Source organism: Leptodactylus fuscus, chromosome 3 (assembly GCF_031893055.1).
Source record: "Leptodactylus fuscus isolate aLepFus1 chromosome 3, aLepFus1.hap2, whole genome shotgun sequence".
Classification (NCBI taxonomy): domain Eukaryota; kingdom Metazoa; phylum Chordata; class Amphibia; order Anura; family Leptodactylidae; genus Leptodactylus; species Leptodactylus fuscus.
In genome coordinates this window covers 48,863,593-48,891,076 of record NC_134267.1, presented here as the reverse complement: position 1 = coordinate 48,891,076, position 27,484 = coordinate 48,863,593, and positions in this window count along the sequence as shown.

The following is a 27,484-nucleotide window of genomic DNA, read 5'->3' as shown; positions in this document are numbered from 1 at the left end:
CCTCCAGCCCCGTCACTGACAGTACATGGCTCAGGACACTCACTGTAGAACATAGAGCTGGGCCGCAAACAGCATCTCAAACAGTCAATGCAGCCATATAGTAAACTGGGTAGATTTTTTAATAATTTATTCACTTTAGTTATATACAGTGGTTGGAATTTACTATTCACTCTACTCCAGAAAACTGACATAGACAGGAATAGTTGTTACACACCTTCGGGGCACGGCCATTTTTTCCCCCCGATGAAGAGCAGTGCCAATTTTCAATTTCTGTGCCCCACTCACCACTTTTTATAAAAGTTGGTGACACAGGTGGAGAGCAAGATGGGCCAGGACAGGGACACTGATATATTGAAAACTAGCATGAGTTATCCATGATACCTATGTCACTTTCTGCTTAACCATTCAGCCCCTGTCTGATGACTACATCATGCTAGCAGAGGCTGGAGTAGACTCCAGGGGAACAGGTCAAGATCTGGGGGCCACAAAGGGACATAATACTGTTTGGAGCTGTGCTACTTTGTGAGGGTCACAAGGCAGTAACGCTACTGTGTGTTGGCCACTAAGGTGTCATTATGGTGTATGGGGGCCAAAGGTGGGTCATTTGACTGTGTATGAGAGGGGCCACACGGGGCAATATATTTTGTGATGGACAAAAAAGCTCATGACACTATATGGAGCTCTCTGGATTATTATACCATGTAGGGACACAATTGAACTGAGTGAGTTTGCGTGGAATGAAAAGGGCAGAGTTAGAAATGCAGGAATGGAGGTCCAGGCCTTCTGGATGCCGGAAACTGCATTCATCTGAAGGCAGTTCTGCTCCTGTTCTAACTAATGAGTCATAGCAGAGGTGCAGTATTCAAACACCAGCACTACAGAACCATACACTGGAGTGTTAGCGCCCGGGAACTGCAGTTCTGCTCCCATTCACTAAATACAGTTTCTGGCAGCCAGATCAGCTGATTGGTATAAGGTTCAGGTGTCAGACCCCCACCAATCAGGGTCTTGGGCAACCCCTTTAATCTGTAACAGTTCCCCACCTACCATGTGCCATTTATAATACCAGTTATCTTCTTATGTGGCAGAAAGGCCTATGGCATAGCTAGGGTTTCAGCATGGGGGGCAAACATATTCAAGTGGGACCCCAAAAATACCACCATACGGTGACCATTTAGTGATAGATATCGACTGCACACAGAGCTCTGCAGACCATTTGAGTGAATAGAGCACAGTAAAAATGTACTTCCTTACAGGTGAAGTCTCTGACTGTGCATTTATACAAAGTGCCTGCACTGGTGATGTCACATCAATAGGACCGTGGCAGCCATTCACTGCTCTCAGGTATATGCTGTGAGGATTGGCTGCACTGATTCTCTTGTCATGACATCACCATTGTAGCTGCTCTGTATACAGTCCCCTATGCGCACACATAATAATTCTATTACTTAATTACTTATTTGTGGGGGCTAATACCAGTAGGGGGCACTGTTAATGTAATAATGATAGTAACCCTCGCCAAATACCTTCTATACTACGTTCCAAGCACTACTGTATATGTATCCTTCCTGTGCCTTCTGATGACTAATGTAGCACCCTAAATCTGCTCTGGTGTACAGCCTGTGTGCAATTCCTATTCTCCTACTGGGTCCCCTGCCTACTTCTCTATAGTACCGGAGGTTCTGGGACCAGAATAGAAGGTATACATAGGGTGTGTACAAGAGTGACTTCCAAGCACTGGTCATTACCAAGTCTGCAAGTGAAGCATGGTAGAGGAAGAAGCCAGAGGCTTCCTCCCCTACCATGTATTTCAACTGTATTGGCATCTGCAAGACGCCAATACAGTTGAGATTGCTATGTTGCGATGTTTCTCTAGAGGAGCTCCAGCTGTAGTTACAGCCGGCTCCTTCATCCTACAGCTGCACATCCCTGCAGGGTTAAGAGTAGATCGCCTGGATGTATATAGTCAACAGGTGGAAGGGAACTGGTTAAATAGGCACTTCACTTTAATAAATTCTTTGTTCCCCCATTTGACCATGAGTCTGTTTGTAGTTATTGAACAAGTTCCTGGCAGCTTTACTGTGAAGTTAAGTCCTCGCCTCCAGAGCACTGACCTCCTCCATACTCCACTGCCTGCATTGTGAGTTTGATCTTCTGTTCATATAGGAAACTCTGGGAGAGGGATTATTAAGACTGACATTTTCTATGCCAATAATTTCAATCCATTCCTCCACTGGCACTAGATGCTCCAGATTTATTATGAGGCTCCAGTTTGCGAGGTCCCATGTGCCACACATTTCACACAGTTCTTTCTTGTAGGTGGTTAATTCTCAGTTTTTATTCTGTATATAGATGCTGCACAGTGCCACTTCTTTTGTCCTGTATGCTGGATGTAATTTTCAGTATCTCTTTTTATTCTGTGTATGTTCACTCTTCTCTATACTGGTTATAATTTTTAATATCTGCTTTAGCTATACGGCATGGGTCTGCAGCTTGTTTGGGGGTCCAAGGTTTCTACATTTATCTCTTTTATAATCTAGCCGGAGGTTACGACTTTTATTTTGGGAACTTGTCTAGGTCATCTGCAAGAGTCCTTACATACATGAGGCTAGATTCACATTTCCAGAACACCGAAAATCAACAGAGAGAAACCCATCCCCACAGTGCAGGAAAATACTCGCTGCAGATATGCTGCAATTTCCAAAACTGTTTTTTTTTTTGTTTTTTTTTTAAATGTAGATTGTGAGCCCCACATAGGGGCTCACAATGTACATTTTTCCCTATCAGTATGTCTTTGGAATATGGGATGGAAATCCATGCAAACACGGGGAGAACATACAAACTCCTTGCAGATGGTTTTATGCCCTTGGCGGGATTTGAGCACCAGGACTCCAGTGCTGCAAGGCTGCAGTGCTAACCACTGAGCCACCGTGTGGCCCCTAATTTCCAAAACTGTTGTGGTTTACAGCCTTAGGGTTCATTCACACCTGCTTTTGTATTCAGTCTGAGGAGAGTTCGCATGGAGACCCCCCGAATGGAATACAAATGCAATTGCAAGCGCTGTGCTGTAAAAGCACATGGATCCCATAGACTATAATGGGGTCCATGTGCTTTCCGCACACTGCCCGCATGAATCATACAGACAGGAAAGTAGATGGTGAACTACTTTCGTGTCTGCACGATCCCTGCAGCGCTTTGCACTTGTGTTTGGTATTCCGTTTGGGGGGATCCCCATGCAGACTCCCCCGGATGGAATCCAAACGCTGATGTGAACGAGGGCTTAGGCTAAGGCCCCACGTGTAAAAAATGCGCCAAAAAAGGCGTATTATTTACCGCGTTTTTTACACGTGTAAAAATTGGCATTGAAGTCAATGGGAGTCTGATTTTTACACGTGTATTTTGCAATAATGAGCTCGCGTTCACTCCGTGTGAACGGCCCCTTAGACATAATCCTGCTCGTTGTTCCTAGAGGAAACTGCATTTTTCTAAACCTGTACAACCCTTTTAATGTCTTCAGAAGTCTTTCATTTATTGGTTTAGAATTTAATCTCCCTTGTGTGCATTTATATCCACAGGTGGGTCTATTAGAATTTGGTAGTATTAAGGAGGGGGTGTCGAAAATCATATTATGTGATGTGCACAACCCTTTTATATGCAATGACCTTTGAAATGGAAGTAGAAGGAAGAGGATTAACAAGTATTACACAAATCCTTTTGTTCTTTAATGACTCATGTGTAGTGTGTACAGATATCTGTATGGTCGGAGGTGGTTATGACAGCAACAATTTAGCCTCTAGGAATAAGTAGGACAAAAGGCATTGCTGCAGCATGTGTAGTGACTATAGACATAGCATGCTATGGTAATTACGTCCGGATTCTCAGTACGTGGGAACATGTGAGGGGAGCGCAGTCTACTAGTGATGGGGTCATTTCACTGCTCTCTACAAAGGGAATCTAATGAAATGTTTATGAATTGTGATACATGACCTGTGACCTTACAGCTTTGCTAACCAGAAGAGCCAATAATATTAAATAATGAATCGGAAGATACATGGTATCAAAACTGCGGTTTGTAGCACAGTAGTTTAGACAATTGTTACTTGTTTCTAATCTGAAAGCCTGTCTCTTATATCCAAATTATTATAACTTGAGTCTGAAGAGTCAGAGAACGATTTTCAATAGTTAGTATTATCTCAACTAGAGCAGAAATAACCGAGGGTGAAAAAGGATTTACTGTAAGATTGATATTATATTAGAAAATTACTGCAATGTGAGTCTGGTTATTCCAAAGACAAGACGAAGACTTTAGGATTACTCTACAGTCAGGCGGATCATGGTGACAGAAGACGAAGCTGAAGACAAGTATGCTGTTTTTGATGTTCTTGTTTTTTTGGGACAGTATACTGCCCACGATTTAGCAACAATGGAGTGGTACTGTATGCCATAAAAGCAGTGAGATTGTATAAGGAGGGCATAAAAAAATATGAGGGTACAAACCAAAGTAGTGAAAGGAACAAAATTCCCCAGCAGAATAGATAGTTTAGAGGGTGTCTGCCACCAGTGCCCAGCATGTCAACTCAGCCCACAGTTTGATAGGTTCAGGTCATCTGAATCAAATAGTGCTGTTCCCTTCTGAATCGGTGTCTCCATTGCTGAGATACCAACATTTCAGTGTCAATAGGCAAAAACGCTCATTGGAGCAGTGAGGGTGTGGCCATTGCTCCACAGAGGTATACAGTCATATTTTTGTTGTTCCAAGATGCTCATTTGTATATTGACAAAGATGGCAATATCTCGCCAACGGAAACACCAATTCACAAGGGGAAATCATCTATTACTACCATTTCCTGCAACCTACTTCATTAAGGTGGGGCCCTACATGGTGTAAAAACGATGATGTTTTATAGTTCCTGCAAAGTGGATGGGATTCTACTGAATCCCATAAACAAAATGCAGAAAAATACCCTCAGCAGAAATTCTGCGATTTCCAAAACCGTTGCGTTCCCTATAGGTATAATTGAAGCAGAAAGTCTGCAGAGGAAGATTCTTCAGATTTTCTGTGAAACACTCAGCGGGAAAAAACGCAATACATTCCTGCCAAGGTTTTTTTCTGCAGTGCTGTTTAGGGAGCCTTCACACAGAGTAAACGCGCGTGTATTTTTGCAAAATACACGTGTAAAAATACACGTGTAAAAATAAGGCTGCCTTCACATGAAGTAACGGCGGGCTCAATTTCATCTTCTTTTTACAGGCATAGAACTCCGAGGGTCGCGTTAACGTTGCATTCACGCGGCATTTTTTTTACTATGAGCACATACGTGGTGTTTTTTGCTCGCATACACACTCCGTTAAAAAACGCGGAGTGTGTACGCGAGCAAAAAACACCGCATATGCGCTCATAGTAAAAAAACGCCGCGTGAATGCAACGTTAACGCGACACTTGGAGTTCTACGCCAAGACTAGACCCCTAAAAAGAGAACTCTGGCCAGGCAAAATAGATACCCAGACCCCACACCAGATTAATATACTTACCCTCCCTGCTCCTGGAATTCTGTTCAGTCCCACTGCAAGGGATCTGTAGAGGTGAGCCTCCAAACTCTGTACTCTCTTCACTTCCTGGATTTCTCGCACATTGGTGGGCGGGATTTCACTTGCTCTGCTATCTGCTATGCATTACCACAATATGAAGCTGATGTGGAAACTGATGTAGCAGAGCTGGATTTGTGTCAGCTTGCATTACATACAGAGGTAACGGACTTCTTATCTCAGCCCTTATCAGCCAAATTCAATTAAACCGGTTGATAAGTGGAAAAGCTGAAGACAGCACAGTAATCCCGGAGCCCTCACCTCCCCCCTCCCCTTTCTGAGGAACTCCGTTGCTTGTCAGCCCCTCCCTCCCCCCCCTGAGAGCAGGCAGCTACATCACTTGGGAAATGAGCAGATAAGCCCAGTGGCCATAGAAACGCAGTGTCAACAAAGAAGTGAATAAATTAAGATAGCGGCCAAACAAAGCAGTTTTGATAAGGCAATGCATTTAGGAAAAGTCTTAAATCCACATAAACTAGCAGTATAGATAGGATGCTTTTCATGGGACAACCCCTTTAAGGTCTTTGCTCTCAATTTTTTTAGGTGTCTAGAGACTGCATTAATGTAGATATCTGCTCTGGAGTCTAAATTTATTTAGTGGTCTGGGGTTCATGTTTATTTAGAGTCTGGTCTAAGATCTCAGTAAATTTATGGGGATGGTCTGAGGTCTGAATTTATTTTGGGGTTTGGTCTAGAGTCTAAACTTAAAATACTGATCACAATTATTTAAGAGTCTGTAATAATTTACGGATCTATTCTGTCGTCTGAATTTATTTTGGGGGCAGATCTGTAGTTTAAAGTTATTTAGGCTAGGGCTCACAGTTACGCCACTGGGGCCAGTATAACTATGGAAATAGCAAATATGTTTTTTAGACTTTACTACTATTGCACAATAAAAAGATTGTGTATAAAATAATTTAGTTTTATGTCACCATGTTCTTCGAACCATAACTTTTTAGTTTTCCTGCTAACATAGCTGTAGGAGGGCTTTTTTCACTGTCCGTGTTAAACAATGTGATAATTTTATAGTTTGGTTTGTTACTGACAACACAGCAATATCAATTATGTGTATTGAGCTGTTCCAGGGAAAACTGTACTGTTTATTCATGCCAGTGTAGTGACGGGAAGCAGATAACCAGAATCTGATATACAAACATTGAAAGGTGGTGCTGACTATAAACAGGGCGTAGCACAGGAGAATAGTGCTTGAGGCTTAGACAAGGACCTAAGGTCTACTTAAGGCTAAGGTCCCATGTGGCAGGGAAACGCTTTACAAATTTTCCCGCAGTGCTTTTCACAGAAAGCCTGCGATGCTGCGATTTCCAAAAACGCAATGCTGCACGTATTTTTCTGCAATGTGTTGATGGGATTCATTTGGCAGGGACTGTAAAACACTGCGTGGGGCCCCATCCTAAACTGGCGCTGTCTCTCAGTTATTGTATACTTCTTACCCTCAGAAGATGCCCTTCTAGCAAAACTGCCCTGTTTAAAAATAATAACCAAACCTTTCATGTTAGGTTGGATTCACATCTACCTTGGAGATGCTGTCCTTGACAGGATTTGAACCCAGGATTCCAACACTGCAAGGCTATAGTGCTAACCACTGAGCCACCATGTCGCCCCTGGAGGGCTATTTTTAAGTGTTGGTTTCATTATATAATCCGGCAGACCCCATTATAGTCTATGGCGCCTGCAGTTGTCCTCCAGTAACCAAGTTTTAAGCAGACAGACTCTCTGTCTTTTCGGTCCCCATGCGGAGAGCCGAACGCTACTGTGAACCTAGCATCATTGCTTTAATTTCCTAACCTAACTTGACAGCTCTATCAGTTTATACTAGTTTTCCAAAATCTCTTCCCTAAATTTGGAAAATAGAGGTTTATGGTTGCAAAATAATTCACATGTAGACTCTTTGGCAAGGAAATGTCTTTTATTAATCCATAATGTAATATCTCTTTCTTCACTATGCAGCAATCTCTATGTCACTTCCTTGTTCTTACTAGCTCCTGATCATTTTAGGATTCCCCATTGACTCAGTTAGATAGAGCAAGAAAACCACAAGCTATTTTCTTTCTAAAAAAAAGAAGAGAAACTTGACATACTCTTGAGGTTTCTCGTGGCGTACAGGAAACAGGAATTCATCTGGCATACTGTGGCCTAATAATGACCTCATACAGTTTTTATTAATATGCGGTTCCATAGAAAGTGATACATTACATCGGGTCACTCACTCGGGTCTGTTACTGTCACTGTTAGATCACTCATACTCTTCCTGTTCAGGGTTAAAGAGGACCTTTCACCACTTTTGGGCACATGCAGTGTTATATACTGCCAGAAAGCTGACAGTGCGCTGAATTCAGCACACTGTCGGCTTTCCCGATCTGTGCCCGGTGTGAAGAGCTTACGGCCCGGTACCGTAGCTCTTCTATGGTCAGAAGGGCGTTTCTGACCATTAGCCAGAGACGTCCTTCTGCCTCGCGGCGCCAATCGCGCTGTGCTGTGGAGCGGGGAGGAACGCCCCCTCCCTCTGCTCACACAGCTTGTCCGTAGACTAGCATTATCAGGAGCGGGAGGGGGCGTTCCTCCCGGCTCCACAGCACAGCGCGATTGGCGCCGCGAGGCAGAAGGACGTCTCTGGCTAATGGTCAGAAACGCCCTTCTGACTGTAAAGCGCTACGGTACCGGGACCGATAGCGCTTTACACTGGGCACGGATCGGGAAAGCCGACAGTGCGCTGAATTCAGCGCACTGTCAGCTTTCTGGCAGTATATAACACTGTCTGTGCCCAAAAGTGGTGAAAGGTCCTCTTTAAATGATATAGTTACATATCTTTACATACTTACATAGTAAATAAGGTTCTTAAATATGCTGATTCATCAAGTTCAACCTATAATCCTACATATTAGGAGAAATATTCCTTCCCTATTCCATACATGGCAATTTGAATAAATCCCTGGATCAACCTCTCATTTACAACAATCTAGTATATGATTTATAAATAGAGATGAGCGAGTAGTATTCGATTGAGTAGGTATTCGATTGAATACTACGGTATTCGAAATACTCGTGCTCGATCGAATACTACTCGCTATTCGAATGTAAACCAGCGTTGATTGGCCGAATGCTATACAGTCGGCCAATCAACGCTGGTTCTTCTCCTACCTTTAGAAGTCTTCTCCGTGCAGCTTCCCCGCGGCGTCTTCCGGCTCTGAATTCACTCTGCCAGGCATCGGGCCTGGGGAGAGCCGACTGCGCATGCCCGCGCTACAAGAAAATGTCCGCTTTGAAAATGAACGGGACATTGTGAGCCCTATAAGGGGCTTACAATCTGCATAAAAAAAGAATACTATAGTATAATCCACCATTACCACACATACATTTATGCATGTGAATCAGATCTAAGGTGGGGGGGTGCACTTTTTTTTTCCAACCAGGACAAGCACAATTTTTCTAGTCTCTAATCTCAAGCATCTAAAGTGCGCAGGCACCATGGACGCCAATATTCTTACATCATCGCCGCCCACCAGAATGTCATCGGAGGGCAATGATTGGTTGTTATGACAGCCAGGAGCCTTTTAAAGGCTCCCAGGCTTGTCATAAGGATGGCTCTATTACACGCCGCCAGAGGCCGTATGTAATAGAAGTCATAGGTTTTTATAATTCACTGCAGTACATTATTTTTTCAGTGAATAGTATGAGCGATCAGACCCCCTAGGGTTCAAGGTCCTTAAGGGTCTGATCATAAAAGTAATAGAGAAAAAAATAAAGTTTTTTCTAGTATAAAAAACCCCACAAAAAATATAAAAGTTTAATTCCCCCCTTTCCCCCCTAAAAATAAATTAACAAAAGTAAACATAAACACTTGTGGGATCCCCGCGCTCCAAAATGCCCAAACTATTAAAATATTAAAATATTTATTCCATACAGTGAAAGGCATAGAGGGGAATAAAATCAATGTGGCCAAATAGCTGTTTTTTCAACTTTTGGCCCCCTATAAAAATGGAATAAAAAGTGATCAAACTCTCAGACCTTCCTCAAAATAGAATCAATAAAAACGCCATCTTGTCCCGCATGAAAAGACGCCTTACCAGGTTCCATACACATAAATATAAAAAAGTTACAGGTGTCACGATATGGCAGCACAAAATGTAAAAATTTTTTAAAAGGTATCAATACATTACTAATACTATATAAATTTGGTATTGTCGTGTTCATACTGACACGCAGAATACAGGTAACATGTCATTTGTACTACATAGTAAATGCCGTAAAAACTAAACCCTTAAGAAATTGGAGCAAATGCGTTTTTTCCAATTCCATCTGACATGAAGGGGTTAATGACCTAGTTGCCCTCATTTGAACCATCTCTAGTTCTCCCATATTCGAAATGTGGTCTGACAAGGGATTTATAAGGTGCTAATGTGAAATTGGAAACCCTGTTTTTATCTTATACACCTAAGGGTTCGTTCACATCTGCGCCCCGGTCTCCGTTTTGCAGGTTTCCATTTTCTGCCTGAAAACGGACAAGAAACAGAAACCTGCAGTCATTTTTCAAACTCATTCATTTGAATGGGTTTGGAAAGTGTCCGGCCGTGAGCGCCAGTGAGCGTTTTGTGCTCTCTGTGGCAAAACCGTTTTTTTTTTTTAAACTGGACACAAAGTCGGACATGCAGGACTTTGTATCCGGTTAAAGAAAAATGGTTTTTCCGTGGAGAGCACAAAACGCTCACCAGCGCTCACGGCCAGACACGGTCTGCCAGGTTTCCTTCTTCTGTTGGCAGAACCCAGTGTCAAAATCTTAATTGCTTTTGCAGCTGCTGCTTGAAGCTGAGTACTGTTACTTATCTTACTGGTAGATAGAAGACATATCCCACTTGTCTTAGACAAATCAGAATTGACTCTTCCATAATAATATAGATTTAACTAAGAGTGAACTGATTCTGATCTACCCATATAATACAGACTTGTTGTTTCACTACTTACTGTCTAACCATTCTCTACAAATAAGATACATACACGGCAAATTGATTTTCCCAATGTTCCTAAGGCCAAGTAAATCAAGCTGACATATATATTGCATATTGAAAAAACTTCAACGAAGCAAATACAGTTGACTTCACTTTTCTTTGAAAAGTTTGGTATATTGAGATACGATGCTATATCCATGTTACTTGACTAATGGGAAAGATCAAGAGGTCATCTTTTTAAATATTTTAAATATTACATAATCTTTATCTTCATCAAGAACATATACTGAGAATTTACAGGGGAGGGGGAAACCTGGTCCTTGATACTTGCACCATTGCCGATTTATTGTGCAGGTTTAATACCCAATGCTTGGGCCATGTGAGTGGAAGTGGCACAGGCAGCACCTGCTTCATTTAAGGGTTGTCCTTCTCCTTCCTATGAATCAACTCAGCATTAAATAGGTTGTGTGATCTTTAAAATGTGTTTGTAATAATTGACATATAAGGAGTCAAATAGAAAAATGTAGAATTAACTTCAAGAAATTTAGGTTAGGAAATATATACCAATATACTTCAGATTTTTTTGATTGCTATTTTTAGGGAGGACCAAACGCCGGAGGATTAGATACGCGCCTCTGCACACAGTACTACATGCTGGAGGATTAGATATACGCGTCTGCACAAAGTTCAACACGCCGGAGGATTAGATACGTGCATCTGCACACAGTACCACACACTGGAGGATTAGATACGGGCATCTGCACACGGTACCACAAACCGGAGGATTAGACACGTATAACTGCACACAGTACCACGCGTTGCAGGATTAGATATGGGCCTCTGGACACAGTACCATACGTCGGAGGATTAGATACGCACCTCAGCACCTGTAGGAGGCAACCAGATAATGTAACAAACAGTGACAGAGAAATTACAGTAGTATATCCCCTAATTGTGACATGTAAACTGGAATTACAATGGGATATATTCTGCATTTGGGACAACAAATATGGCTGACCAAAACCAACGAGCTGACCTGTTAGCCTCTGGGAATATGATGTTCATGTGTCTTCCCAGCTGCTTAAGGAAAGAATTTCTATACTTACCTGTACACTTAATAAAGATGGTTACTCCCAAAACACATTGTGTGACTGTGAGTCTGAAAAACAGATCTATATACGGTAAGCGCGGAGAGCAAGGGCGTAACTTGAAGCGGTATAGTTGCACTAGCGTCCATAAGCACTGGCATCAGTATGGAGATTGCACTTTCCATATGGACCATAAGACAAGGAGACCCACAGATTACCCTAACCACACTAAGGTTGATTATACTCCTTAGCACCCGTAACCATCACTATCAAGAATTCGCTGTAGGAATGAGGTAGGGGGCCAGGACAAAAGATGGTACCAGAGCACACAAAAATTTAGTTAAGCCACTGGCGGAGACCTCTTTTTGGGGTGATTGGAATTCCCTCCTTGCTTCTATATAGAATATTCTTCTAGTGATGACCTGAGGTTCTCCTGCTATCTGTGTGCTGAGCTGCATATCTAATCCTCTGGTGTGTGGTACTGTGTGCTGAACCATATATCTAATCCCCAGGCGTGTGGTACTGTGTACTGAGGCCTGGATCACTAATGATGTGCGCCTCTCAATAGAGCCCATAAATTAAGTCTCATAGTAGAGCCAATAATGTCAGCTCAAAAGGAAGAATTACAGAATCACTAATGTTATTAGTAGTAGTGCCCACATAATGTCCTCAATAGTAATAATCATCTCCCAGTGTGTCCCTCATAGTGTCCCCAATAGTATTAATGTTCCTCCAGTGAGCCCGCATAGTACCCCCATAAGAAATAGCAATAGCTCATTCCCGTTCCATACTACTGTCACCTATATGGTGCTAAGGCTCACGAGCTCCGAGCACGAGCTGAGAAACTGATTTGGTTATAACCTCGCATCATGCAGCAAAGGCTTCTGGGAAGTCGGGCATGTTGTTCAGGGTTGCTTGCTATAGAGGGCAGCATAACAGAGGCACTGTCTCCCTGTTTACATCTTGGGAGACAGATTTGCATATTCTTCCCATGTTCCTTTGCAGTGGAGCAACTATGGCTATAAGTCTCCACACACCTGAGAAGGTGGTCTCTCCCTAAGGAGTGATGTTATCCCCACAATCTGGTTTCACAGCCTCTCACTTAAACCAAATCAGTCCTCTCTATGCTGCGCTGATGACGTCCAAAGAGACAGAAACGGTGCCGTCCGTAGCTGAGAAACTGATTTGGTTATAACTTCGCATCAGGCAGCAAAGACTTCTGGGAAGTCGGGCATGTTGTTCAAGGTTGCTTGCTATAGAGGGCAGCATAACAGAGGCACTGTCTACCTGTTTACATCTTGGGAGACAGATTTGCATATTCTTCCCATGTTCCTTTGCAGTGGAGCAACTATGGCTATAAGTCTCCACACACCTGAGAAGGTGGTCTCTCCCTAAGGAGTGACGTTATCCCCACAATCTGAGCTCCGTCATAGTAATAAAGTGTATCAGTATACATTATTATAGACGATTGTGTGACCCGGGGACATTCAGGGCACTACAGAAAAGATACAAAGCTTTCCCCACATACTTTAAGCTTAAAACCTATAAATAACATTGGTAGTGCCAAACTGTCTATAACCTAGAAAGTCCAAAATGTCCCCAAACTCAACCAACTAAACTGAAAAAAACCACACTATACTTTATTTCTGAAATATGTGACGAAGAAAGACAAAAATTCCAAAGTGACATTCTGGAAATGCCCCATATAATTGGGTATATTTGTCAATGACCGTATATATTTTATGTAAACCACCCTTCATTACTGAAATGTGTCAAAGACTTTCCTCATAAGGGAAGAAGAAAGTTCTCCAAAGTGTGTGGGAAAAAGCAAGAAGTCAGGAAGTAAAACCGAAGACAAGTAGTAGAGTAGAAATACCGAAATATACAAATAAGAATCGGATGGGAGTGTGAAATGTCTCTATTGTTTTATCCTAAAGATAAGAAGCTGCCACTTGAAGAATAAACACTTAGTGACAATCCAAAGGTGCCTCATAGCGCCATCTAGCTTATCTATGTGCCACTGCAAAAACTGCTAAAGTGCTTTGTTAATCTCATATTTATCCTGAATATTTATGTATGAGGATGGTGACTGCAACAGACAGGGGGTTATTTCACTGCAAATAATATTTACAGGTTGTAATTAGGGTTGAGTGATCGGGATCCGAAATGTTCGGATTCCGATCAGTGATAGAGTAAATTTCACGATCGTGATCAAAATTCCGATCCCGACCTTTTCCGGTGGGATCGAGGTCGGAGGTTATTTCCCACAATGCTTGGCTACTGGCCAATCATTGTGGGAAAAGTTATAGTATCAGATGAGTGAGTACAATTCGAATAGCACGCACCCATAGGAATGAATGGCTGTGTCCATTCATTCCTATGGATTTACCGCATCCTGCCACTCTTCTGCTTCGTCCCTGTTTTACCGTATACTCAGCCCTGCTATATCTGAGATGTAGCAGAGTCCAGTATAAGGCACAGAAGGGAGGAAACAGAAAAGTAGCTAGTATCTATCTACTCACTAACTTCGCTCAACTTACCTGCACAGATCTGCTGCCGCTGCCGCTGCCCCTCCCCGTTCTTCTCGCTCCTCCTCTCTCATTGACATGCCTTCAGAGCGCCCTGTGCGCCCCCACCTCCCTAGACTAGTGTTAGAGATGCTGGGAGAAGGTGGCTTGTGGCTTAGGAGAGTCTGGGCGGGTACTGGGAGAGGAGACGTGAGTGATGCACTCACGTCTCCCCGCCCACACTATTCTAAGTTACAACAAGCCCCGCCTACTCCCGTCATCTCTAACACTAGCCTAGGGAGGTTGGGGCGCGCATGGCGCTCTGAAGGCATGACAATGAGAGCGGACCGGACCGAGAAGAACAGGGAGCGGCAACGGATCTGTGCAGGTAAGTGGACACCAGGGGGGCTAAGTAGCCGGGGGATTTTTTTTTTAATCACTACACAGCGTGGAATCCAACAATTGAAACAATTTTTGGACTCCATGCTGTGTAGTGAATAGGATCGTTTTTAAAATCCGATCTTCGATTATTAAAAAAAACAATCCTGAATTTTAAAAACAATCCTGAAATTTCAAGATCGGCTCAATCCTTGTTTTAATGAAAATGCATTTCTCACTCACACACACATAATGATACAATGGCACCAATATTTAAAGGGGCTTCTCATGAAAGACTTTTATGGCATATAGACTACAGGTGTATCTGGAATAATGGATGATGACATCCCTGCAGATCTGTAGATGGCCGACAGCTATGAGGTCATTATTGTTCAGTGCTGACTCTCACCTTCTTTAGGGGCCTCTCATCATTATATTGAGATGACTGTATAACACCTGTATACATTACGGTAGTATGGTAGGTATGCATTATGGACTGGGTGTGGTGGGATCCAGCTTTTGTATTTTCACACAGCCCTTACGCAATAGTCTAAAATAACTGGAGGTTTGTTAATTTCTCATTAAGGCTGAAACTTTTTTGCGGAAACTTAGCTTTTTTGTTGCAGATTTTGTCGTGTTTTTTGAGAGAAAGCCAGGAGTGGATTGAATAGAAGGTAGAAGCATAAGAGATTCACATATATTTCCCATTCCTCTTGTAGCCATTCTTGGCTTTGGCTCAAAAAAACACAACAAAATCAGCAACAAAAAAAGCAGCGTTTGCGCAACGTGGGGCCTTAGCCTTGATCAGTTCAATATAAGGAAAATGTTTGTTCTCGTTGTTCTCAAGTTTTTTGTTTTTTTCAATTCAATATAGAAATATGTTAACAAAACCACTGAACAGCCACATATAGACATAAGTAAGCATCTTGTACCAACTTGTGTTCAGTGAAATCCAATGGATCCCACTGAAAGTAAACGTGGCCTATTAGTTGCTGTTAGGGTCCATTATGTGACACATATCTCACTGCATTATGTCAGAAACCACAACATAGATGTGAACAGCACCTTAATAATGAAGCCTGACTCTGCAAATTTATACAATATATATATATATATATATATATATATATATATATATATATTAATTAATATATATATATATATATATTAATATATATATATATATATATTACTGTAACTTAATGTTTTACTATAAACTATGTTTTACTGTATTTTGATGGATGTAAATGTATCACATACACACATGCAGAAAACTATGGCATGCTCCACTGCATACCATAAGACATATTTTCTCCTATGAGGCCCGGTTCACATCAGCGTTGGGGGATTCCACTTGGAGACGAACAGAAACTTATATGCATTAAAAAGCAGTTTTCTAAGAAACCACACAGACCCCATAAACTATAATGAGGTCCGTGTGATTTCTGCTCAGTTTCTGTACAAAAAAAAGTAGAGAAAAAAATGCTGCTTGCTGTGCTTTTCTCTCCGAATTTTTCATGCGGCGATAGAAATGGCCCGAACACAGATGTGATCCAGGCCTCAGAGATCTGACTGCTACACTTAGACTCAAAATATAAAAGATCATTAAAAAAAACGCACAAGGATAGTGACTTCTGGTTAGAGAAGGAATTAGGATGTTCTTCATTTCTGAAAACTCTTCACAAAAGGACAAGGAACTTGTGTATCTTTCAATAGGGAAACGAGACATTGCAACAAGCTACAATGTGACAAGTATTGCACTCACTTGCTCCAGTTTCGTTCTCCAGCATTAGATCACCCTGACTCAGCATTTCAGGCACAATGGGCATATCTATAACAAAAACGGCTACACACAAAATTTTTTGTTAATATTTTTGTTGGAAATGATGCATAGATGTGTATAGTATATTTAACCCGGGCATACACCACAGAATGGTTTACAAAGGACAGTTCTTTCAGAAAATTTTGGGCCCCTTTGGTAACTGGTCACATGACCCAAATCTTTAAAGGGGAGCAGTGGTGTGATCCACAGACTGGTCCTTGGGACGATTTTTACCACCTTTCTTTTTCTATTAATATTGACTTACCAAGGGGAATTGTCCAATGAAGATCCCACATTCACATTACCTATTGGACAGATGATGAAGACCCCTTCTTAATCCCTTTGTAAATGGACGCCGCTGATTCGGAACGAGTTACACGTTCAGAATCAGTGAGCGTATCCTCCATGTCCCTTAAAGCTGTTTTTGCAGTTTGACATAAAAAGATTTGTTTACCATTTTCCTTAAACAGCATAAATTCTTAAGAAGTGATTTTGGTGTTATTGCCTTCTTAATACACGTATATGTTCACCTTGCTGATATGTATAACATAATAGGAATGACAATGAGAAACTGTCAAGATTCCTCTGATGCGGAACAGAATACTTCACACTTATGTATATACTGTGAATACACACTGCCATCCAATATTTAGAGTACGCCCCCGAGATGTGCCCCAGGCAGTCACCTAGTCCATCTGCACTGCCATGTAAAATTTATGTGACCAAGGAGCCAAATGATTTCTATGTTTGTTCTGCAATGTAACCTAACACAGGCATGGGGCACATGAATAGAATCCGTCATAGGTCAGACCAGTCGGACACTGTAGAGGACTTTCCTAAAGGGCAATACTTGGGCAAAATTCAAGTACATCAGAATAATATTTCTGTGAATTTGGTACATGATTACTTTAGAATCCTAATGAATGAAGAAAGGCATTTTCTGCGATGAGATACAGTCCTATGAAAGTTTGGGCACCCCTATTAATCTTAATCATTTTTAGTTCTAAATATTTTGGTATTTGCAGCAGCCATTTCAGTTTGATATATCTAATAACTGATGGACACAGTAATATTTCAGGAGTGAAATGAGGTTTATTGTACTAACAGAAAATGTGCAACATGCATTAAACCAAAATTTGACCGTGCAAAAGTATGGGCACCCTTATCATTTTATTGATTTGAATACTCCTAACTACTTTTTACTGACTTACTGAAGCACAAAATTGTTTTTGTAACCTCACTGAGCTTTGAACTTCATAGCCAGATCTATCCAATCATGAGAAAAGGTATTTAAGGTGGCCAATTGCAAGTTGTTCTCCTATTTGAATCTCCTCTGAAGAGTGGCATCATGGGCTACTTAAAACAACTCTCAAATGATCTGAAAACAAAGATTGTTCAACATAGTTGTTCAGGGGAAGGATACAAAAAGTTGTCTCAGAGATTTAACCTGTCAGTTTCCACTGTGAGGAACATAGTAAGGAAATGGAAGACCACAGGGACTAGAGATGAGCGAACAGTGTTCTATCGAACACATGTTCGATCGGATATCAGGGTGTTCGCTATGTTCGAATCGAATCGAACACCGCGTGGTAAAGTGCGCCAAAATTCGATTCCCCTCCCACCTTCCCTGGCGCCTTTTTTGCACCAATAACAGTGCAGGGGAGGTGGGACAGGAACTACGACACCGGGGGCATTGAAAAAAATTGGAAAAAGTCATTGGCTGCCGAAATCAGGTGACCTCCATTTTAGACGAATAGTGGATTTCAAATCCGGGTCATATGAGAATGTGAACTTTGTGACTATGAGACAGGGATAGCTGTACAGGCAGGGATAGCTAGGGATAACCTTTATTTAGGGGGGAATGTTATTAAAAATAACTTTTTGGGGCTCTATCGGGTGTGTAATTGTGATTTTTGTGAGATAAACTTTTTCCCATAGGGATGCATTGGCCAGCGCTGATTGGCCAGAGTACGGAACTCGACCAATCAGCGCTGGCTCTGCTGGAGGAGGCGGAGTCTAAGATCGCTCCACACCAGTCTCCATTCAGGTCCGACCTTAGACTCCGCCTCCTCCAGCAGAGCCAGCGCTGATTGGCCGAATTCCGTACTCTGGCCAATCAGCACTGGCTAATGCATTGTATTGGCGTGATGAAGCAGTGCTGAATGTGTGTGCTTAGCACACACATTCAGCTCTACTTCATCGGGCTAATAGAATGCATTGGCCAATCAGCGCTGGCCAATGCATTCTATTAGCTTGATGAAGCAGAGTGTGCACAAGGGTTCAAGCGCACCCTCGGCTCTGATGTAGCAGAGCCGAGGGTGCACAAGGGTTCAAGCGCACCCTCGGCTCTGATGTAGCAGAGTCGAGGCTGCACAAGGGTTCAAGTGCATTAGCCAGTGCTGATTGGCCAGAGTACGGAATTCGGCCAATCAGCGCTGGCTCTGCTGGAGGAGGCGGAGTCTAAGGTCGGACCTGAATGGAGACTGGTGTGGAGCGATCTTAGACTCCGCCTCCTCCAGCAGAGCCAGCGCTGATTGGTCGAGTTCCGTACTCTGGCCAATCAGCGCTGGCCAATGCATTCTATTAGCCCGATGAAGTAGAGCTGAATGTGTGTGCTTAGCACACACATTCAGCTCTACTTCATCGGGCTAATAGAATGCATTGGCCAATCAGCGCTGGCCAATGCATTCTATTAGCGTGAACTGAGTTTGCACAGGGGTTCTAGTGCACCCTCGGCTCTGCTACATCAGATTGCTACATCTGATGTAGCAGTGCCGAGTGTGCATCAGATGTGTAGTTGAGCAAAACTGACTCAGCACTGCTAAGTCTCTGCATTCGCATAGGAATGCATTGGCCAGCCTTCGGCCAATCAGCGCTGGCTCTGCCGGAGGAGGCGGAGTCTAAGGTCGGACCTGAATGGAGACTGGTGTGGAGCGATCTTAGACTCCGCCTCCTCCAGCAGAGCCAGCGCTGATTGGTCGAGTTCCGTACTCTGGCCAATCAGCACTGGCCAATGCATTTCTATGGGGAAAAGTTAGCTTGCGAAAATCGCAAACTGACAGGGATTTCCATGAAATAAAGTGACTTTTATGCCCCCAGACATGCTTCCCCTGCTGTCCCAGTGTCATTCCAGGGTGTTGGTATCATTTCCTGGGGTGTCATAGTGGACTTGGTGACCCTCCAGACACGAATTTGGGTTTCCCCCTTAACGAGTATATGTTCCCCATAGACTATAATGGGGTTCGAAACCCATTCGAACACTCGAACAGTGAGCGGCTGTTCGAATCGAATTTCGAACCTCGAACATTTTAGTGTTCGCTCATCTCTAACAGGGACAGTTCTTGTTAAGCCCAGAAGTGGCAGGCCAAGAAAAATATCAGAAAGGTAGAGAAGGAGAATGGTGAGAACAGTCAAGGACAATCCACAGACCACCTCCAAAGAGCTGCAGCATCGTCTTGCTGCAGATGGTGTCACTGTGCATCAGACAACAATACAGCGCACTTTGCACAAGGAGAAGCTGTATGGGAGAGTGATGAGAAAGAAGCCGTTTCTGCAAGCACGCCACAAACAGGGTCACCTGAGGTATGCAAAAGCACATTTTGACAAGCCAGCTTCATTTTGGAAGAAGGTCCTGTGGACTGATGAAACAAAGATTGAGTTTTTTGGTCACACAAAAAGGCGTTATGCATGGCATCCAAAAAAAACCAGCATTACACGAAAAACACATGCTACCCACTGTAAAATTTGGTGGAGGTTCCATCATGCTTTGGGGCTGTGTGGCCAATGCCGGCACCGGGAATCTTGTTAAAGTTGAGGGTCACATGGATTCCACTCAGTATCAGCAGATTCTTGAGAATAATGTTCAAGAATCAGTGACGAAGTTGAAGTTACGCCAGAGATGGATATGTCAGCAAGACAATAATCCAAAACAACGCTCCAAATCGACTCAGGCATTCATGCAGAGGAACAATTACAATGTTCTGGAATGGCCATCCCAGTCCCCAGACCTGAATATCATTGAACATCTGTGGGATGATTTGAAGCGGGCTGTCCATGCTCGGCCACCATCAAACTTAACTGAACTTGAATTGTTTTGTAAAGAGGAATGGTCCAAAATACCTTCATCCAGGATCCAGGAACTGATTAAAAGCTACAGGAAGCGACTAGAGGCTGTTATCTTTGCAAAAGGAGGATCTACTAAATATTAATGTCACTTTTCTGTTGAGGTGCCCATACTTTTGCACCGGTCAAATTTTGGTTTATTGCATAGTGCACATTTTCTGTTAGTACAATAAACCTCATTTCAATCCTGAAATATTACTGTGTCCATCAGTTATTAGATATATCAAACTGAAATGGCTGCTGCAAACACCAAAATATTTAGAACTAAAAATGATTAAGATTAATAGGGGTGCCCAAACTTTTTCATAGGACTGTATATTGTAAACTTTCTTACGTTTGCTTGTACTATTGATTTATACTAAGTGGAACTGCAATGGTCATTTGCACTCAGCCATGTTATAATTTAATCATATTACATACCTACAGTAGAACCAGGAAGTCTGCAGGACCTAATAATTCTGCCTCCGCTAAAAGGGATGAAACCACAACGCCACACACAACCAATAGACATGCACTGTTTCTGAAGGAAAGTAGCCATGTTTTTCTAGTCCTGGACAACTCCTTTAAACAGATTAGAACCATTGCCCATTTCCTTAATACTTATTTAAGTTACAATGCGCTTCAATTGATGGACCCTTGTCTTGGCATTTGTTACTTTGTACGTGACTTTTTTTATTGCAAGACTTTTTGGCGTTTTTCGTTAAGCTACAGTACGGTACACATTTATAACATACACTATTTCCAAATTGTTTAAAACATGCAAATTTTCTATAACAAAATTATTGAACAAACATTGAGGAGGGTATAGTCAGTAAAGAGCGGGATGTTACAGTATACATGCATGTAATGAAACATTAAAATTACAGACAACAAAAAAACACTGTTATTTTACCAAGATATAAGAATACGATGAGGAGGAATTGGAATCAATATGGGAGAGGCGAGACTGGTTACTGACAAGTGTTATATATTTGGGACTATTGGTTTATGGCTTTGAGAATTGTATTCATCTTGGCTTCCAGGCCTTGCAGCTGCTTTGCTTTTTCTTCAAGGGTAATAATAATACATTTTATTTATATAGTGCCAACATATTCCACAGCGCTGTACAAATACAGACAGAAAGATGCATTACAAAGAAAGTCATTTCACACAATGGGACTGAGGGTGACCTCATTGGTGTGCCGTCTCCAGTTCTTGAAGTCTCTTCAGCTTATTTTGTGCTTTCTTTAGCAGTTGCTTCGCCCCATCACATAGTCAATCTGCTCCATTATCTACGTCCTTTATGTTTTTCATTTTGTGTGTGACAACGTTCTGAATGGTTTCCATCTCTGAGGTGTCCATCCAGCAATCCTTTGCATCATTGGTTTTTGGCTGCACTGACCGCTTCCTCTGCCCGTGTTACCGCCAAACTGTTCACCGCTCGCTTTGCTCTGAGTTTTCATTTGTTTATCCAGTTAGCCGACTCGATTCATGGCATTTTTTTCTTTATTTTCTTGACTTTTTGCCATCCTAGTGCAACATGGCAGTAAGACGGTGCCCGGAGCCCTCCCTGCCTCTTTGTATTGTATATTTTATCATATTAAATGAAAAAAATAAAATAATAATATTGTGTTTCTTTTATCTTTATAACACAGGACACTATTTATATGGCATTTATTAAATATTGTTTGCTTAAAAATCTATATTTTTTTGTTTATTAATTTCTGGAACTTTTTTGTTGAGTTTTTTATTATTTTAATAATCTTAAAGGGATTCTACCATTAAAAAACTTTTTTTTTCTAGGTAACACATCGGAATAGCCTTTAGAAAGGCTATCCGTCTCCTACCTTTGGAAGTGATCTCCGCCGTGCCGTTCGTTTGAAATACCGTTTGGTCCATTATGCTAATTAGTTCTCTCGCAGCGATGGGGGCGGGCCCCAGCGCAGGAAATGTGATGGGGGCGTCCCCATTGCTGCTCGAAAACCGACTCCAGCACCGTCTCTGTCATCTTCTGCATCCTCCCCTTCCTTCTTCGGCTTGACGTCGGACGCCTGCGCAGTACGCTCTGTTCGGTGAACTTCGTACGAAATTGCGGTGTCGGCACTATGGCCATGGGCATGCGTTCGGCGAAGTTCGCTGAACAGAGCGTACTGCGCAGGCGTCCGACGTCAAGCCAAAGAAGGAAGGGGAGGATGCAGAAGAAGATTGAGGCGGCGCTGGAGTCGGTTTTCCAGCAGCAATGGGGACGCCCCCATCTCATTTTCTGCGCTGGGGGACGCCCCCATCGCTGCGAGACAACTAGTTAGCATACCGGTACACACCGGTATTTAGAACGAACGGCGTGGCGGAGATCACTTCCAAAGGTAGGAGACGGATAGCCTTTCTAAAGGCTATTCCGACGTGTTACCTAAAAAAAAATTTTTTAATGGTAGAATCCCTTTAAGATATCCCTATATGCTATTTGCTATAGTGAACCTCTAGCATACCATATGTACAGATAAATAGAAGGTACCTCCAGTATATATGTAATGCCTTAGAATTTAAAGTGTGACTAAAGCTTTGAACAACTTTTTGATTTTTCTGACAGCATCATAAATACATTTTTAATATACTTTGTTAACAAACGTTGTCTCCTTCCTCCCTTCCATTGAGCGTTATCATGTACGGCGTACAGGCTTATGTGTGTAATGAAGAAACAATAAGGGTGAGGGGTCACGTCAAACAGCGATATCTCAGCCATTACGCCCGAAAAGCAAAAATTGTTACAAACTTTAGTTATACTTTAAATCTAGAAAATAAATAGAAAGCATGACATCATTTATCTTAGAAAGTAAGAAACCTCTACACACTTCTAGTTACAGTACAATTTTTATCTTTAGATTTTTGTGACTCACACAAAAATTTGCAGTGAATAACTGGGTGTGGACTGTGAATGTGAATCAGACGAAACAGTCACTTCATGCTATATACAGTATACACACATTGAGGGGAATTTATTGAAACTGCCATTCCTATGTCATCTTATTCAATTCCACCGTTGGCACATTGCACATGTTACACCTGAATTATTAAGAGAGTCCAACCATTTTTGGAATGTACAATTTCTTGAGCACTTTTTGTTGCTACTTTTGTGGGGAGCAAAATGACCAAGACGCATTTATTTGCGCGCTGCTGTATTATTTTTTTTAACGCCATTCATGGTATGAGATAAATACCATTACTTTTGGATGTACACATAATACGGTTCTTTATATATTTTTGCATTATTTTTAAATTGGGAGAGTTTTTTTTTTTTTTTTACTTTTTATTTACTACTAGCCATTGCCTGTGACTTTGTCTGCGTGTTGTTGTCGTCAATGATTGCCTATATTCAGCAAATTGCTGCCATTGATGGTTTACCTGCTCTGGCGTTTCAGCAGCTGTTAAAGAGGACCTTTCACCATTTTGCCCACAGGCAGTTCTATATACTGCCGGAAAGCTGACAGTGTGCTGAGTTCAGCGTCAGTCAGTCAGAGACGTCCTTCTTCACAGCACAGCCAATCGCGCTGTGCTGTGAGAGCCGGGAGGAACTCCCCCCTCCCTCCCTGATAATGCTCGTCTATGGACGAGTACTGCGAGCAGAGGGAGGGGGTGTTCCTCCCGGCTCTCACAGCACAGCGCGATTAGCTGTGCTGTGAAGTAGGACGTCTCTGACTGAGTGTCAGAAACGCCCTTCTGACCATAGAAGAGCTATGGTACCGGGACCGTAAGCTCTTCACACTGGGCCCAGATCGGGAAAGCCGACAGTGCGCTGAACTCAGCACACTGTCAGCTTTCTGGCAGTATATAGAACTGCCTGTGGGCAAAATGGTGAAAGGTCCTCTTTAAGCTGTCCTGCTGCAGAACTTGTTCCTCACGCCATGCCTGTGATTGTTTTGGCATCTCAGCAGCTCGCTGGGACGCCACATAATGAGCGTGTTGGCGCTGATCAGGGGTGGGCAATTAATTTTCCCATGGGGCCGCATAAGAAATTGAAACTATTCTAGAGGGCGATGCGCGCCGCAGCAAATTTAGCTCCACCTACTTCTACGTTGACTCAGCCCATTCTCAATCTTTCCATGTGCCCCCACACAGTATAATCCTCCTACAGTCACCCGTAAATTATATGTCCCCACATTATAATGTTCCCTTCCAACTGCCCCACAGTATTAAGTCCCTCTCCTGGTGCCCCAGTTTAAACCGACGGAAACTAGAGGGGACATGAAACTGAGGCAGCTGGAGGGGGACATTAGCAGTGGGGGTAATTGGAGGGGAACAATAAATTAATGGCAGATAAAGGGGGACATTAAACTGAGGGTATCTAGAGGGGGACATTAAACTCGGGCAGCTAGAAGCAGACATTAAACCATAGGAGTAGCTGGAGGGTGACATTAAACTGGGGGCGACTAGAGGCAGAGAGGTCCCCCTCCAGCTACCTCCATGGTTTAATGCCCCTCCAGTTGTCCCCAGTTTAATGTCCCCCCAGTTTAAGTGCCCCCTTCATCTACCCCCAGTTTCATGTCCCTCCCTCCATTTCTCCCCCAGTTTCATATCCTCCTTCATCTGCCCTATTTTATGTCCCCTCCTCCATCTCTCACCGGGTTTCATGTCCTCCCCCATCTGCCCCCAGTTTCATGTACCCCTTCCATCTCTGCCCCTAGGTTACTGAGAGACACACAGACACACACAGATAAACACAGAGACACACACAGAGACACACACACACACACAGACACACACACAGACAGACACACAAACACAGACACACAATCTCCACCCTGCATTTCACATTCCCCTCCCCTCTCAGTACCTTAGGGCACACATCAAACATGTCTCCATCTTCTTGCACTGTCCTGCCGGCACTCCCTAGACATGCCTCCCTAGTCAAGCTATACGGGTCGGACTGAATCAGTCATAGGGCCGAATATGGCCCGCGGGCCGTACATTGCCCAGGTCTGGCGTTGATGATCTGCCTGCTCCACTGTTTCAGCAGCTGTCAAGCTGGCCTGCGCTGAACTGGTTCCTCACGCTGTGCCTGTGATTGTTTTGGCATCTCAGCAGCTCGCTGGGAAGCCATATAATGAGCGTGCTGTTGGCGTTGATGATCCGCATGCTCCGGCATTTCGGCAACTGTCAAGCTGGCTTGCCGCTGAACTTGTTCCTTGCACCAAGCCTGTAATTGTTCCAGCATCCCAGAAGCTCGCTGGGACGCCATATAATGAGCATGGTGTTGGTGTCGATGATCCCCCTCAGCTCCACTTGAGGAGAACTCTGTGACTTCTGGCTACCTTCATAGCTCTCGTTGTTTTAAAATTTTGCAATAAATTAGATTTTCTTTTTCCAGGCATGTTTAAAATTGGCAAACTGCCAATTTGTATTAAAGATGTTTCCCCTGTGTCAGCACTGCCTGGAGCAGATCAGATAATATGCAAATGCATGTATAGAATAGACTGAGGATTAGCTGAGTGTTTACAAAAGAGATAACAGACCTGGAGTTATCAGAAGCTGAGATAAGCTGCTGAATGAGCAGTGTAATATAGTATGTGCACATAAATTTATAAGTCGTGAAGCCATGTCATTTACCGGGATAAAAAGTAGTCTATGTTGTAATCAAGGTTACAAACTATCTATGTGCCAAATTTCATTCAAATCCGTTCAGCTGTTTTGCATGATTGACTAACAAACATCCAAACTTTCACATTCATAATATTAGTAGGATTTATTTTTTCAGCTTTTTTCACCATTAGTTTTTAATTGTTTTACTTCCTCAAACAAGACTTGAATTTAGAGTTGCTTGATCCCCTGTACAATGCACTACAATAGCTCTGTATTGCTGTACATTGTAAATAGGCTGCTTGTGTAAAATAGGAAAAGGCAACCAGGAGGCCGTCAAAGTCAACCCCTTAGACTCAAAGGTGAAAGAAGGAGTGTTCTTGTTCAGAAGCCATATAGCACGCAGAGATTCTGTGCCTTTAAAGAAGAGAAATTTGGCAATATATTATTTTTTTTTAATAAAGAGAGGATTTGTTTGTTTTCCTGTGCATACCAGTGAGTAATCCTGCAACGTGACATTCCTGCGCCACCGAAAAAATATTCCCTACAACTTTAATAGACAATATGTTTTATAAAGGTTGTACTCTATTATCACTAGAACACAACAGAGTCTGCAACAATTTCAAGTGCATCTAAGTCCAACTTCCTTTGAACTGAAAAGAATTCATTTTTTCTCTTTTTAAGAGATTCTGTTGCTAAAGAACAAAGAAAAGATGCAACCTCCCAGATCAACAGCCACTCCAAAGGGGAAATGTACTCACCAGTGCTGTATGTCGTATGATCTGTTACTAGATTTTCATTTGCAACTAGAGCAGCTTTAGGCTACTGTTATCACCACTAGAGATGAGAAAATTTGTGAAAATTAAAATTGTTGGCATTATAAAATGGGCAAATTTTACCCATATACAAATACAATTTTCCCCAAGACAATAGGCAGACATAGAAATCTGCATCTGAAGAGGATCTGTCACCAAGTGCAAAATGCTAAGCACTAAGCAACTAGTGAGTACCAGTTCCAGACACACTGATCAAAATGGCAAAATACTGCACTGGGCGTCCTGTGCACCCTGGGCTCCACCAACCCAAACCCTCCAGAGATGTTCATCAGAGTCCCTGATGGTGGGGATGGACTTTGAAGCTACCAGCGGGCAGGGCAGTACAGATCAGGAAGTGTCAGACGCACTGTGCACCACTAGTTACAGCAGACTCAGAAGCTGGAATCACTTACCCGAAGGATTTCAGAGTTGCGACGAGGGTCTGAAGCACCAGAAGGCAGCGGATGGTGGTAACCAGTAGATGGCAGCAATGCACCAAAGAGTAGTTGTCTTATCCAGTCGTCAATGTGAGGTCAGCGCAGTACAGAGGGATAATCCAGGAGAGAGGTCAAGCAGGCCGGGTCAGTAACGGGAGAGTAGAGCGGTGCAAAATCAGGTTCAAGGAGCAGAAGTCTAAAGGCAAGCCGAGGTC